The sequence below is a fragment of the Eubalaena glacialis genome, chromosome 16 (assembly GCF_028564815.1).
Source record: "Eubalaena glacialis isolate mEubGla1 chromosome 16, mEubGla1.1.hap2.+ XY, whole genome shotgun sequence".
NCBI classification, from domain to species: Eukaryota; Metazoa; Chordata; class Mammalia; order Artiodactyla; family Balaenidae; genus Eubalaena; species Eubalaena glacialis.
The window spans coordinates 20,033,880-20,050,100 of NC_083731.1; the positions used below are offsets into that span (position 1 = coordinate 20,033,880).

At 36.4% G+C, this 16,221-nt stretch overlaps 1 long non-coding RNA gene across 1 annotated transcript in view; it reads right to left on the reverse strand.

Moving 5' to 3' along the window:
- Positions 1–827: 827 nt before the first annotated feature.
- Positions 828–16,221, reverse strand: part of LOC133076582 (uncharacterized) — a 148,395-nt gene continuing 133,001 nt past the window's right edge. The window contains exons 2-5 of the long non-coding RNA XR_009697558.1: positions 8,881–9,032; positions 3,923–4,081; positions 1,826–1,921; positions 828–1,069 (exon numbers count right to left, since the gene is read on the reverse strand). This is a non-coding gene — a long non-coding RNA (uncharacterized LOC133076582). The remainder of the gene's footprint in view (positions 1,070–1,825; positions 1,922–3,922; positions 4,082–8,880; positions 9,033–16,221) is intronic.

The following is a 16,221-nucleotide window of genomic DNA, read 5'->3' on the forward strand; positions in this document are numbered from 1 at the left end:
ATGTTTCCAGAAACAACCTTGATGGAAAAATTCTTTGAATTGATTCTTAGGTATCTGGAGTTGTTTTTCTAATCTGATTAGATGTAAAGGTGTTATTGACCCTGTTTCTACTACCTAGGGGGCATTCAGTGGCAATATATTTATGCAGATAATCACATAGTAATCAACTGGCAAAATGTTCATTCCGTATTCCTGCAATGTTGGGCTCTGGTGATGTAGAGTTATTAACCCCAAGTCAGGAATACTTCCACAACCCTGGCCCCATTCACATAGAAGTTGAGACTACCACATAAACACTTTGAGTTCCCCATGTCAGTAAATTAATTGGCAAAGAAGGGGATTATTGTGCTGGTGATTGATTTTGAGAACTGAGGTAGAATTGGGGTTGCTACTATGCAGGAGGGGTAATGAGGAGTATGTCTGGAACGTTGGAAGTCTTCTAGGGCTGTTACTTAATACTCCCATGTCCTGGGATTGAAGTCAAGGGAAAGCTACAAAGACCCAACTAGACAGTGTGACTCTTGCTCTAGGGATTAAGGCTTGGGTCATCCCAGCTGGCAAAAACCCACAGCCGGCGGAGGTGCTTGGGCCAAAGACATACCCAAAGAATGGGTAATGGGAGAAGGTAGTTATAAATACCAGCTGTAACTATGAGAATAGTTGCAGACACAAAAACTACAATAGTTACCAGTAGTTCTTTCTTATTTTGATATGAATATGTTTGCTTCTGCATATATGTGTTATGACTTTGTTAAATTAATATTTGTTAAGTAAAATCCCCAGGTGTCGGATGGTAAACCAAGGTTCAACAAAGATCACAAGAGAAATTGAAATAGAGATGTTTATTGCTCACAGGTCCTGGAGGAAGTACACAACACGCCTTGAGAGGCCACAAGGGTAGGTGAAGGCAGGGTGCAGGCAGAGTGGGAGACAGGACCTAGAACAAATGCCTTTATCAGGGTCTACAGGTGGAGTGTTTTGGGGTTCCAGCGCTAAGGTCAGATTGCTCAATTCAAACCAAAAAGAGTAGGGCTTCAGAAAACTTCGCAGGACACACCAGGAGAAGACCCTGGAAGACAGAGGAGACTATTTATCACAAAGGCTTTTGGTAATGTGATTTCGGGAACTTGCATTTGCTTGTGACTCTACAGGCTGTCTTCTAGGGCATGCTTGAGCATGAGGGGCTAGTGTCAGTGCAAAGCTCCCAGAGTTTGCTTGGTCAAGCAAAATGGATGCTGAGGCAGCAATATCGTGGAGTAGCTTAAATTCTCAACAGTATGTATATATAAGAATTTCCCTCTTATCATACCCTACCAACAACAATAAAGTATGTTAATAGTAGTTAACCTTATATCTCAGTATTTACTGAGACTTGGGTAGAAAGATAATGAACACCAACTAAAGGTGGAAAAGAGCTTTAGTATCTTCTTTTGGGGAAAGAGTCAGCTTGTTTGCAGTTACATGTAGGACAGCTGCATCAGGTCTGATGGAACATGCCTACATTACTGTCTTATTCAGAGGCTACACATGGTTTTAGGAGTCCTGTTTGGACACTGGGGTTATGAGTTGTACTGTGGTGGCTTTATTATACATCCACATGGCTCTGCTAAATTATGTTTCCTCAGATTTCCTTCCCGATATATTCTGGTTAAGGTAGGCTATGAGAGATAATTTGTGAGCCATTTGGAAGGTGAAAGCGAAGCAGCACCCATGCTGCTTTCATAATCAGAAGGCTGGTGAAGAAGCTCCACGTGCTGTTTCAGCTCAGCCACATTGATACTTATCTGCTGGCTCACCTCATTGGCATACTTATCTGCTGGCTCACCTCGTTGGCATAGAGCAGCAGCTTAACAGAAACTGTTCCACCTTCCCCAACTCTTGAGACGCATATATAGGCTCGTGATGAAGTTTGCCAACTTTCCTGCAGGACCCAAACATCATCAGATTTGGAGATGGTGAGACACAAACATAGTTTCCAGTTTACTTGCAGCTTGCAGTTTGTTGCAATTTGTCCTTGTCCTCCCCCACTTTATGTCCATGTTCCTTATTTGACTGCCTGCCCTTCATACTTGAAGGTGCAGCATCAAATGAAAAGACAAAAGATGCACAGAGTCTTTTCACTCATCTCTCACACTCACACGTAGTCAAATTTCTGCAACATTGCATATAAATGTTCTGCTTGTCTGATAGAATTCTGACTGATACACAGGCTTACCAGATATTAAAACTTACTCTAAAATCTCTATATTTTAAATAATAATTTGCTGGAAGATGAGTAGACATTGAAACATAATAGAAAATTTATATATGGAATCATTTCATATGGAAATATAACATGGGCTAAAAGCAGCATCTCAAATTAGTGGAGAAATGATGAACCAAAAATATATGGTGTTGAGATGACTGGATAGCTATTTGGGAAAGAAGATAAAATTGGATCCATATGTCATCCTGTATACAGGGCTAAATCCCAAATGGATCCAGAATCTAAATTTTAAAAAGTGAATTACATAAATACTAAAAAGGAAAATGCGCATGCACTATCCAGGTGACTTCTATCATATCCCAGGAAGAGGAAAAATCTTCCTAACTCTACACTAAAAAATCCAGAATCTAGGAAAGGCTGTATACATAAATTCAACTGGTTATTATCAACCACTTATTATCTGTGTGAATGTGGGAAATTACAGTTCACCATGTATAAAATATGATTAATATAATTATGACTAATACATAGCATGTTATAAATATGAAGTACATTATCTCAGGTCAAGTGTATATGGTCATATATCATGGCCAGAGAAAGAATGGAAAAATATGTTCCTGTTGTTATGATTGTCATTATTATTGGTGGTAGTAATAACAGCAGCATTAGCATTAGTAGGAGTACAGGTATCAGTATTCTATTACATCAGTGTAGGTTTAAGACAATTTGAGTCTAAGGAGAAATAAGGACTAAAACTTGAATATGTGCATGATAAAAATATGGCTTAAAAACATGATTGTGAAATATATAAACATTTCTGGGTTGAAATATGACTGCCATCTGATTAGTCTGGATGGCTTGTCAAACAAAATTCGAAAGATTTAAAAGAAACTGTGAAAACATTTTGAAAGACATGTTGAATACTTTTTATGAAAAGTAGTTACTAAAGTAGTAATTAAAAGTCACTCTTAATGGAAGATCCAAAATTTTCAAAACATTATTAAAATTCTCTAGTAATAGCTGAGACACTAATAAAAACACAAGAAATACAAAAATCACTTTTGTATTTAATTCTCTTAACTGTTTAAAAGAAACCAAGCATTATTTTTCTCTTCTAATTTCAAAAGTTTCATACACCCATAACAAAACAAGTTAATACACTTTGCTGCTTTTCTTTCTAGCTTAACAATATGCTTACAACTTTGAAATCATTGTACTTTCCTCAACAATCTTTAATGAAGATATATTGCTGCTAATCTCACATGAAGCTGTCTTCCGTATCATAAAATTGCATTAAAGTCTAATACATGAAGCTCTGTGATTAAAGATGCAGTTTGTTTCTCCTAAACATCCTATTATTACAGGAAAAAATAAGCACACTTTAATTAATAAAATAATTTACAAATTAGGTAAAATTTAATTAAGAGGAGTAAGAAATATGGGAATATGGCACTTTAAATTAAGATCAAAGTCTGGGTAAACAAATACAGTATTCTGATGCATTGAAATAAAGCACAGGATACAGGATTAGTGAAATGTTTAGTGAAATGTTTTACTTGTTTTTTCCTTCACATTTTTAAAGAAAGGAAGGAGTATAATTTACTGGGGTATGCACTATTTTTTCGTGCTTATTCTTTGGGGATACAACTTCTATGAAATATCAAACATTTCTCTTGGGAGTAGTGTATTAAACCATTATAAACATGAATATCTTACTTGAATTAAGGAATCAGTTTGTCTCTTTTCCCTCAAGATATTATAGGCACTGTGGAGGAGGATAAATCCCTTAGATCTGGAGTCATAGAACATAGTTCACGTGGCAGCAAGAGTGTCTTCATTATTTTTCCATCTTTTGGAATATGACTGAGGTTGAATCTGTTCATTTGAAAAGGTGACATAATATCATTATATAATTCATATATTTGGACTATGGTTAAATCAGAGATATATGTCAAAATCACAGTGTAGATCATAAAGTAACAGCCAAATATCCTCTATTACTAATATGTTGCTACCTCAAAATTGTGTTTATTAGATCTTTAACTTCCTGGATCCTAGACAGCCCTACACAGAGTTTTTAATTTTGATTTCAATTCTCCATGAGTATACGGTTGAGATTTTTTTTCATGTCCATTATAACCAATTTTAAACACTTAGACATTATCTAAGCTAAAATACATATTTCTATGACCAACTTACTGAAAATGTGTGACATTTTATTTTTTAATATTTTTGAGCTGAATCTTAAAAATGTTATTCTGCTTCAGGTGTATCTCATGTTCATATTTATTTGTAACCAGAGTGGAAATCCATCTAGGTGAGGGTCTAAAAATATTCTCTGTGCTTTATTCAAGGATGCCAGGTTTATTATCTGTTCATCTTATTTTCACGTTCTTTTTTGAAATCATCTGGTTAGCAGACCTCAAGCCATTCTCTTCCAATTTTTCAAATATTACTTTTGGGAAGAAAAATATGAGCATTCACATTTACACTAACATTAACTCAACATTGCATCTCTACCACTACATGAGAAATGTACTGTTGTATCTCCATTTTTCATACAAAAGAACACGGAGAAGGTACACATAAATTGTCCAGTATTGTCCCACTAGTAAGTGGTAGAGTGGCCTTGCAGACACAAGCAGTCAGATTGAAGTGATTAAATCTATATCGCTATACCTCTCCAATCTATAAGGCAGATGAAGTGGAGTTGAGAAAAATATTCTAAACATAATTTTTCTCAGTACACACACACACACACACACGCCCATCGTGAAACAAAATAAGAAGACACTGTGAACCTTCTGGATGGGCAAGCTGTCAACTTGCCATAAAATATGAGGCCAATATGGCTCTCTATTTGACATGCCTAAATCGGGATTTTGTTTGAATCCCACTTAAACAGGTTCATAAATAGGTTTGATCACAGAGGGAGACACTTCAATGCAAGCCAAAGGTCAGCAAGGAAGGGAAGGCATAGATTCTCCTGATCTGCCCATCATACCACAGAAAAGCAGAGAAGTAGCTTGACTTTATGGCAGCCCCCAAGAATCCTTCCTGCTTGTGTTCAGACCAGTGTAATCCCCTCTACTTGAACTTGGGTGGGAGTCTGTGATTACAATGAAATGTTACTCCAGTGATTAGATTATGTTACATGAGAAAGGGTGAGGTTTTCAGATGTAATTAGGAGCCCAAATCAGTTGATTCTGAGTTAACCAAAAGGGAGTTTCCAGTAGAACTGACTTAGTTAGGTGAAAGCCCTCTAAAGAGGGCATGGGCTCTTCTTGAGGTGAAAGGCACTTTATTCTTGGCCTTGGAAAATCAAACAGCATATTGTGAACTGCCTATGGAGAGGTCTGGTCTCTAGGAGTTGAAGCACAAGGGAATTAATTCTGGCAACAAACTGAGAGAGTCTGGAAGTAGATCTTTCCCTGATCAAACCTCCAAATGAGACGGCAGCCCTCCTGACACCTGGATATCAGACTTGTGAGACCTTGAGCAGAGAACACAGCTAAGGAGTGCCCAGTTTTTTGACCAGTGGAAATTGTGAGATAATAAATGTGTGTTGTTTTAAGCCATCAAGTTTGTGAATCTGTGCAGCATAGAAAACTAATGGGAGAGTGGTATGTTCAGGTCTTTGCTGGGCCAGTATAGATCTGAATTCCTGTGCTGGGACCCTTTTCTCTCTTATGGCTCCTACTTTTAATAGGATAAGACTTGTCTGTGTGGAATGTAAAGGCTGCTTGGCACAAGGTTATCTGGAATTGGTGTGCCAGCTACTTATCGTACTGATCTGGGAAAGCCAGCTTCCCTGTGCCTGGGAACCTTGAGAACCCTGAGACATGCAGTTTTCTCTGATGCAGGAAGCATTTCCTCATTCTGGTGGGTAATTGAGATGAGGTGCAGTCCTCCCTCTGGGAGCTGGAGAAAGCAAGTGCCAGATACATCATTGTCCAAGAAAACCTGTATGACTGCCTGAATGGTTTTCAGATAATTCTACTTCCTTCATCTCTTTCCCCCGCTATCTATCCCAATCAACTGGGACCCACCCTGTGTGCCCTTTACAAAATAAGACAGTTATTTCTCTTACTCAGTGCTGGTCAAGTCCTATTCTTCCTTTGCTCCTGAGATCTCTGTAAGCATTGAGAGGTAGTAATTCTCCCAAAGCAAGGAAGCAAGGATGGAGGTGCACTGGCATAGGTAACAGCCTACATGGAGAGGATGTGTACAGTCCCTCTAATAAAGGTCTGTCATTACTATGACTCTACATGATAGAAGATTGGTTATCACTTAATCTCACTCCTACCACAATAAATAGAATATTTTGCCTTCCCATATCATTGTTTGCACACTGGTACAGAGATGTCATTAACTTTTGTTTTCATTGTGCTACCACCTGCTTATGGTGACTATTTCAGTTGTCACCTCTCAGATAGAAGAATATTTACATTTAAGTAAAATAGAGTCTGCACTCAGTAACAGAACAGGAACCAAGAAAGTTATAAATTTAATTACCTTGACCCTTGAAGAAGGAAGAGGTCAGGGACACTGAAAACTGCACATTCGAAAATTCACCTACAGTCTTTCCTCAGTATCTACAGAGGATTGGTTCTAGGACCTGCCTCGGATACCAAAATTTGGGGATGATCGAGTCCTATGGTCAGCCCTCTGTATCCGTGGTTCAACATCTTTGGATTCAACAGTGGATCATGTTGTACTGTGTGTAATTGAAAAAAACCTGTGTACAAGTGGACTCATGAAGTTCAAATCCATGTTGTTCAAGGGTCAACCATATGTTGATTTTGAACTGAATAGCTAGGTGGAAGGGAAAGTAGTTAATACATTTTATTACTTATTTTCAGATTTTAAAACATGTCTGTTGTGCTGTTGTCCCATATGATATTTCTATTTTTTTATATTTAATTTGTACATTTTTTATGAGTGGCAAGAATTGTTAAAATTTAAAAAATGATATATTTAATGCAACTGTAAATATTTGTAAAGAATCCTTAAAATATTCTTATTTCACTATTTTTTTGAAATGCACATTTCATTCCCCACACAATTTTATTTACTTATTTTCTATCCTGTAATAAGCAGAAGCTTTATGAATTAAGATTTGTATGTAATTATCTAAAGTAAGAAACAGAAGCCATTGCTGATTTGTGTCTCCAGATGTTTTATGTCAGATGAAAAACATTATATAATGCCTTGCTAAATATAGTACACATCCAATGTGATTATAATCATTTCTGGAAAATATTTTCTCCAGTGTTAAAACTATAAACAAATCAGAAAACTAAAACATCTATGAGTCATCATTTCAATTCATAAAACTTCAAGTAAAAATAGTAAGTTATCGCTTGCATTTATATAAATCAAAAACAAATATGTTAATTACACATAATAAATATAATCTACACATGCTCTTTTAACCTAAATTATCTTATATTTTTTGTCTATAATTCAAAAATTCTTTATTTTAGATTTATAGGTTTTCATTTTTCCTAATCCTTTCCAAATACATCTTAGATCCCTTTTAATATTTTTATCATATCTAACATGTGGCTGCAAGACTATTTCCTTTTGTTGGTTTATTTTAGGACATAAACAATCTGTGTTATATTGTCTCCTCTAAGTTAAAGATCTATAGATTTTTAAGGTACAATTTATGCAGTTAAATATAATTTATGCAATTATAATTTTAGGAAAATACAGAAAATGATGGTCAAATTGGTGAAAATTTTTGGTTATTTCCCTAAGTCATGTTAACATGAATGGTTGATTACCTAATATGTGCAGAACTGGCAGTTTTTGAGGGTGGTCTTTCAGACTTGTTCTGAATCCAGGAGGGATTCTTGTCTTTCTCACTGGTTTTCACTGTTAAATTAGCTGGCCACCTTTAGCTTGTTGCTCATGTGGAACTACCAGCTCTTAATTGCTTGCCACCAAATCTCCACTGTTTTTGAGAGCACCCTTAGGCTGGAACTTCCCTGCGTTCTGTCCCAAAAAAGTTGGGTCACTTGGGGAGAGCTTCAGACCTCTCTGTTTTATGGCCTGCCTCTCCCCCTGGGAAAAATGTCTGAGTCACTATTCCAGAGCTGGGTGCAGGGACAGAGGACCATGTCTCTCAGAGTGATGCCCCCGTTCTGTGAGGAAGGAGCTGGTCAGGAGTGGTAGTCTCCGTTCAAGGCTTCCTTCTCAGAGTGTGGAACCTCCCACCCCACAAGCGAGTTGAAGTGAGGGTGATTGGGGTCCCAGTCTCTTGGCCTGCTATGTCTGGTGTAGAAGTTCCATCCTATGAGTGGGGACTGGATGGAAAAGGGAGTCCCTGAACCCTGGGCTGCTCTCGCCCATAATTTAGTCTCCGAAATGTGGACATGTGGAGGTGAGACCTGCAGGTACCCTGCCTCCCCTGGGGAGGCACTGCTGCCCTTGACTGGAATCTGTAGGAAGAGATTCTTGGTCACCCACTCAGAATGTAGCTTCTATCTAATTCATTGGGGCAGAGGGGTCATGGCTCAAATGCCACAGACCCACAGTTTTACAAGATTTAGTAAATTTTCTTCAATACAGGCTTCACATTTATTGTATGCCCTTAGGTCAATTTACAGAGACTTTAAATGGCTGGTTGGCTAGTTGTTCATTTATTTATATATTTTTCTAATTTTTACCAGTTAACGTTTGTTTCAGTTGGGTGAGGGTCCACAGAATTCCTCAGGCCACGATTCCAGAAGTCATGCGTCCCAAGTATTTCTTTGAATGCATGTTTTAAGTAAGCTTCAGAACTGAGATAAAATAAAGAAGACTGGAAACACACTTCAGGCTGTGTAAAGAACATAAGCAAAGTTTCAAATGAGGTTGTAAATACAGGGCATATTTAAGGAACAGCAGATAGTCCCGTTTCGTAGAAACATTACGTATATAGGGAAGTATTGAAAGAAGAGACTGGGAAGACTTAGGATCACAGTTTCTGCTGAGGATTATAGAAGGATGCATATTTCATTTCGTAGACAGTGTAGTATTGTTGGTGACTTTAACATATAGATTAATATTTTGTCAGTCAAGATAATGACAGCTGCCATAAAAGGTAGAAGGAACTAATGCTTTATCATAATTGAATATTAACATCATTGTATATATGATTCTGAATTTTATGTATGTATACATGAACTTTATTTATGTGTATATGATTCTGAATTTTATGAACACACAAAGGCTACAAGAGATCCCCTTCTTGAAAGCAAGTTAAGAACTTTGGTATTATTTAAAGCTTGAAAAGAAGAGGGTTATGAACTTAAAACTCAAAGAGATCTCATCTTCGTGATGAGAACTGAATTCCTTAGTGAAGAGTAGTCTTCTTTTTTTTCACATTCACGGGTCTTATTCACCATGTAGGGATGTAGCATGAGCATGGGTGGTGGGAGATCTCAGGTAGAAGTACAACTCTGGGTGTCAGCTTAATCCAAGAGTAGAAAAGCCCATTTTCCTATTCAACAGTCTATCAACTCAGTGTCTTCCAGTTCTCATTAGGGAAGCCTCTGTTAGATTCAAGTCCAAATGGGACTGTAAGAGTAGATTTCTGCCTTAGGCCATAGCCCCAGAGACTGTGAACTTATATAAATGAAGAACTGCAAAGGGCACATGGCCAGTCTTGAGAAAATCATAACGGAATTCCCATGAATGATTGTTTTCCATAGAAAAACATGATTAACAACTAGATACACCTAAATATATGTAACACATCATTAAGTTTTAACACTATGGTTGAAAGTGATGTAAATGTTGTCAAAAATAATTATTTAATCTGTTCACACCCTTTTGACATGACCCTCTTGTGTGAGGAGTGATGACATTCCCACTGAAAAAATTTAACGACTTCATACCAGAGCACAAGAAAAAAGTACAAGAAAGATGCCAGACTGTTTGCTGTCCTGTCACTGTTTTCTTTCCCTAACGCTGTTGCTAACAGCCGAAATTGAAAATGTGCTGAGTTTCCTCAGCACCTGATGTTCCTAGATACTTCATGTCAGAGGCGCAGATCCTGAGATAGGTTAGCCAATCATAGCAAGGGAAATAGAAAGGCATTGAAACATCTGAGGCCAAGACCACATGCCTATTGCCAGGAAAATTGAGGAAAGAGTGCTCAAGATTGCTCCTTTGTGACGGATTGCGGTCTAAGAATCTCTTCCAATGACTGCTACGTCATGTAGGAGGAACACACTTTCAAGGCATGAGAACGTTTAGATTTCGAATATGCTAAAGAAATGCTGAGGGTTTATTTTATTGTAAATTGACGACCAAAAAAACAAAAAGTAGCCATAGGGAGATCTTTTTGGAACATGAGTGATTCTAGATATACGAAGACAAGGACTAGATATATGATCTCTTCATTGATGTTTGCTTGGACTGTGAAGAATATTAATTCATATGATATTTTTGCTTACTTAAATTATAATTTTTGGAAAATTTTTGTGGGACATGGTTTCTTGGATTTTGATTAAAATATATAATAAAATCAAATAAGCTTAGTAAGGGTAGTGGGGTCTCATTATGTATTTGTTCGCTGGGGAGATGGATGATCTTTGTAGGGAGAGCAATAGAAATACTCATTCATAACATACTTTATCAGGTCTTTACCAACACAAGGTGGCACCACGTATAAACATACCTTCAAACAAAGTGATGGAAATGAAAATAGGAAGGGGCAGAATTGGAGAGAATGTAACAGAAGATAAAATGAAAAGTATACCACCAATTCCATGTTCCTGAATTACTTAAGACAGAAGAGGCAATTGTTCTCTTGGTCAGGGGAAATAAGAACTAACTTACCTAAGATCAGTGACAGTTGAGGAATTGGAAATATTCTTCAGTACCCAAATTTGCCCATCCAGCTTGTTTATGGTATTTCTGCTGATGCTTTATATATATATACATATAATACATACATTTGTTTATATGTATGTTCTTCCTGTGAAGGTTTTTAAGGAGTTGAATTTTTAGCAGTAAAAATTGCTTCTTTTCCCTATTTTAATATGAAAAAAGTAAACATACATAATACCTAACTCTTCTTTCGTTCACATAGTTCAAATTCACATACCATTTTATCCACCCTCACATTAATTCTAATCCAAACTAACTTTAATTTATCTTTTCAATAGAATAATTTGTCTATTAACAGTTTTAAAAAGGGCATGATTCAGAATTCACCTTAGATGTCATGAGACACACAATTAAAAAGTCAACTATTTACTGTAATTATTATATACAGTAAGTCAGTATTTACAATAAAAGTGATTCTTATCTCTTGGAGGTCACCTTTTCTCAAACGTCTAAGTAAACCAATGCAAAAATAGCACACGGAAAAAGAGTTTCAGATAAAGTAATACTATGGGATAAAACATATGATTAAAATTAGACTGATGAATTAGGAACTTTGAGGCCGTTTACTTTCGTAATTAACTTACTCTCACTGGTTACAATAAAAATTCATGTTGTTAGACGCTTACTCTCCATTAATCCTTCGGTTAACTTCTCACAGACTCCTCATCACTCTCCAGCAACTGTTACCGACATTTATTGTGCTTGATAAGCCTGGAATCCAAGGTAGGCAAATTAAAGTCCACAGGCCAAATTTGGCCAACCAGCTGTTTTTACATGGCCCTTAAGCTAAGAATTATTTTTTACATTTTATAATAGTTGAATAGGAAAAAAAAAATGCTGTCTGTGCCTGAAAAGTATGCTCCCTGAAAGCTTTTATCATGACTGCTTTAATTCTAACATCTCTATTTTCTTGATTTTTGCATCTATTGTTTGTCCTTTTTCATTTGATTTGAAATCTCCCTGGTTCTTGGTATGACAGGTGATTTTTTAATTGGAAGTTGGACATTTTTATACTATAAGACATCGGATTTTATTTATTTAAAGCTTTTGCTTTAGCTAGATTTTTCCACCACCATTCCTTCAGAGGAAGGGGGCAGTGTGATGCCTCATTACTTCCAGGTGAAGGAAGAATTCTAGGGTCCCCACTTGGCATGAGTACATTGACAGGAGTTCTGGTTTCCCACATTTTCTCCACTGACACCAAGGTGGGGCTTGCCTTGTTCAAGAGTGAAAGTCTTCTTCACCCACCACTATGCTTCCCCTGGCTCTACCCCAGGTGGGAGGAGGGCTACAGAAGGACCTCATTATTGTCAGGTGTGGGTATAAGTCCAGGCTACCGTTGTGGTTTCCAATGCCCACCATTCTCCCCATTTCCCCCCAGCCGCAGCCTCTGGCAACTACCATTCAACTCTCTTTCTCTATGAGTTCGTCTTTTTTTTTTTCTTCAGATTCCACATATAAGTGAGATCACACAGTATTTGTCTTTCTCTGTCTGACATTTCATTTAGTGTAATGCCCTTGAAGTCCATCCATATCATAAATGGCAGGGTTTCCTTTTTTCTCATGGCTAAATAATATTCCATTGTGTGTGTGTGTGTGTGTGTATATATATATATATATATATATATGCCACATCTTCTTTTCCATTCATCCATGGATGGGCACTTAGGTTGTTTCCATATCTTGGCTATTGTGAATAATGCTGCAATGAATATGGGAGTGCAGAAATCTCTTTGAGATCCTGAATTCATTTCCTTTGGATGTATACCCAGAATTGGGATTGCTGGATCATATGCTTCTATGTTCATTTTTTGAGAGACCTCCATACTGCTTTCTACAGTGGCTGTACCAATTTACATTCCCATCAATAGTGCAAACAGATTCCCTTTCCTCCACATCCTCTCCAACACTTATTGCTTGTCTTTTTGCTAATAGACATCCTAACACATATGAGGTGATATCTCATTGTGGTCTTGATTTGCATTTTCCTGATGATCAGTGATATTGATCATCTTTTCATGTATCTGTTGGCCATTTGGAGGCCTTCTCTGGACAAATGTCTATTTGGTTTCTTGCCCCACCCTTTCTTAAAATTAAATTGTTTGTTTTAAGATAGATCTGCTGGTGACGAATCCTTCATCTGCAAATATATTGATTTCCCCTTCATTTTTGGAGTACATTTTGTTGAGTATAAGATTCTGGGTGAACAGTTTTTATTCTTCAGCCCTTAAATTTTTCGCTATTAAATTGTATGAATTACTTTTGATATTAACCCCTTATCAGATAGGCCATACACTTTCTGTTAATCAATATTTTCAGATAGTATTAAATCTCCTCCACTGCACAAATATTTTCCTTCTTTCTCTCATCTTTCCTCTTACTCGCCTTACCACATTCCATCACTCCCTCCAATAAATATTCACAAAGCTTTTATTTCCACACATTCCAGTATAGTAGCTACTGGTCACATGTGTCTACTGAGTGCTTGAAGTGTGGCTAGTCCAAAATGCGAAGTATCATAAATGTAAGATGCACACTGCATTTCAAGTACTTAATTTGAAAACTAGAATGTGAAAGATAACATTAATATTTTTTAAATACTAAGATTCAAATACTCCAAGTCAATGCTTTTCAGGTAGATGTAACAGGTTTTTTCTCCCTCTCTCCTTTCCTTCCTCCATTCTTTCCAACTTTAAAAAAATAAACTTGTAAAGCAGTTGTAAGAAATAATACGGAGAGCTCCTATATACATTTTATCCAGATTCTCATGATGGTAACATCTTAATAAACTACAGTACAATATCCTAATCTGAATATTGACTTTGATACAGTCAAGATTCTCTACCATCACAATGATTTTTCCCTTTGATAGCCACATCTTACTTCTCTTCCCACAGTCCTCCTACTCAGTTCCCGTCAACTACTAGTTTGTTTTGTATTCTTATAATTTGTCATTTCAAGAGCATTATATAAATGGAATGATACGGTATGTAATGTTTGGGGATTGGCTTTTCTCACTCAGTATAGTTCTCTGGCTATTCTTCTAGGTTGTTGGAGGTATCACTAACTCATTCCTTTTATTATTAAGCAATACTCCATGCTATGGATGTATCAGTTCATTTAACCATTTACTCATTCAAGTGAATCTGAGTTATTTCAAGGTTTGCTGTTACTGTAAAACTGCTATAAACATTTGTGAGCAGGTTTTTGTGTGAACATAAGTCTTCATTTCTCTCGGATAAGTGTTCAGGAGTATAATTGCTGTGCTATATGGTAAATGCATGTTTAGTTTAAAAAAGAAACAAACTCTATCACTGTTTTTAGGAGGGATTATACCATTTTACATTCCCAACAGCAAGTTATGAGTTACCCACTTTCTCCACATCCTCAACAGCAATTCGAGTTGTCATGATTTTTTATTTTTGCCATAGATAGGTATATAGTGCTATCTCCTGGTGGTTCTAATTTGCATTTCCCAAATGGTTAATAATGTAGAACTTCTTTTCCTGTGCTAATTTGCCATCTGTTTATCCTCTTAAGTAAAATGTTTGTCTTTTGCTCATTTTCAAATTGAATTGGTTTTCACTATTGAGTTTTGAGGATTCTTTATATATTTGAGATACAAGTCTGTGGCTAGATACGTGTTTTGCAAACATTTTCTCCCACTCCGGAGCTTGTCTTTTCATTCTCTTAATATCGTCTTTTGAAGAACAAAATTTTAAATTTTGATGCAGTCCAATTTATCAATTTTTCCTTTTATGGATAGTGTTTTTGGTATCAAGTCTAACTCTTTGCTTACCCCTGGACTTTCTCCTATATTGTTTTAAAGACTTTTATAATTTCACATTTTGTATTTAAGTCCATAATCCATTCTGAGTTAAATTTTGAATAAGGTGTGAGACTTCCACATAGGTGAAGATTATTGATTGAATGATTGATTGATTGATTTTTTTCCCCAAGATTGTTTGGTGCATATTTCTATGTCTTCTTGTTGGATTGGCACTCTTACCATTATATAATGTCTCTCTTTGTCTCTGGTAATTTTATTTGCCCTGAAGTCTACTTTATCTTATATAATATAGCCACTTCTACTTTCCTTTAATTAATATTTTTGTGATATATGTTTTTCCATGCTTTCAAACTGCCTATATCATTATATTTGAAGTGAATTCCTTGTAGACAGACTATAGTTGGGTCATGATTCTTAATCTCCTCTGCCAATTTCTGTCTTTTAATTGTTGTGTTAAACCATCTGTGTTTAATGATCTGTTAGGACTTAAGTCTGCCACTTTACTTTTCCAGTTTCTATTATTTCCCCTACATATTTTTTCTGTTTTTATTTTTAATTTTCCTGTCTTCCCATAGGTTACATGAACATTTTGGGGTTCCATTTTTACTTAGCTATAGTATTTCTGTGGTTGTTCTAGGTATTACATTATTTTTACACATAACTGAGGTGATCATTTCACCAGTGTGAGTATAGAAATTTTATCTCACTTTACAGCCCTTCACTCCCCTCCTCCCTTTGAGAATATAATTGATCCAAATATTTCCTAGCCATATATTTAGAAATGCATCATATAGTGTTAAATTTTTACTTCCACTGCCAAACATAATTTACAGCCTCAAGAGAGAGAACTCCTTTTGTATTTATTCATATTTTTGAATATCGTGTTCTTTCTTCCATTCTGACTTTCCAATGCACCTTTTATTAAAAAACAATCATTTTCTTTCCGTTTAGACAGCTTCTTTCTTAAGCGATACTTTGACAGGTATGTGTAGACATGATTTGGGGGTGACTTGGAGAGTGAACAGCAAAGGATGAATGAAGTCCATGGGTCATATGTAAGTAACTCTCCAAATTCTTGTGTGAGAAGGAGAGCCCAAAATAATTCAATAGCTAGAATGAAGGAAGGTAAGTGTTTAAGGCAGTTTTGTTTGTTTTTAAAATGGTAGAATGTGTGTTTGTTAATTGAAATGATACAGTACAGAAGGAGAGGATAAAGTGCACAAAAGAAAACACTAACTGTAGGTGTTAAATATGTGACAAGTCATGAGAAATCTCATTTCAAGCAGTAAAAGTACACGCCTTTGGCAGGAATGATCTTTTCCTTGCTTTAACAGGAAGGAAA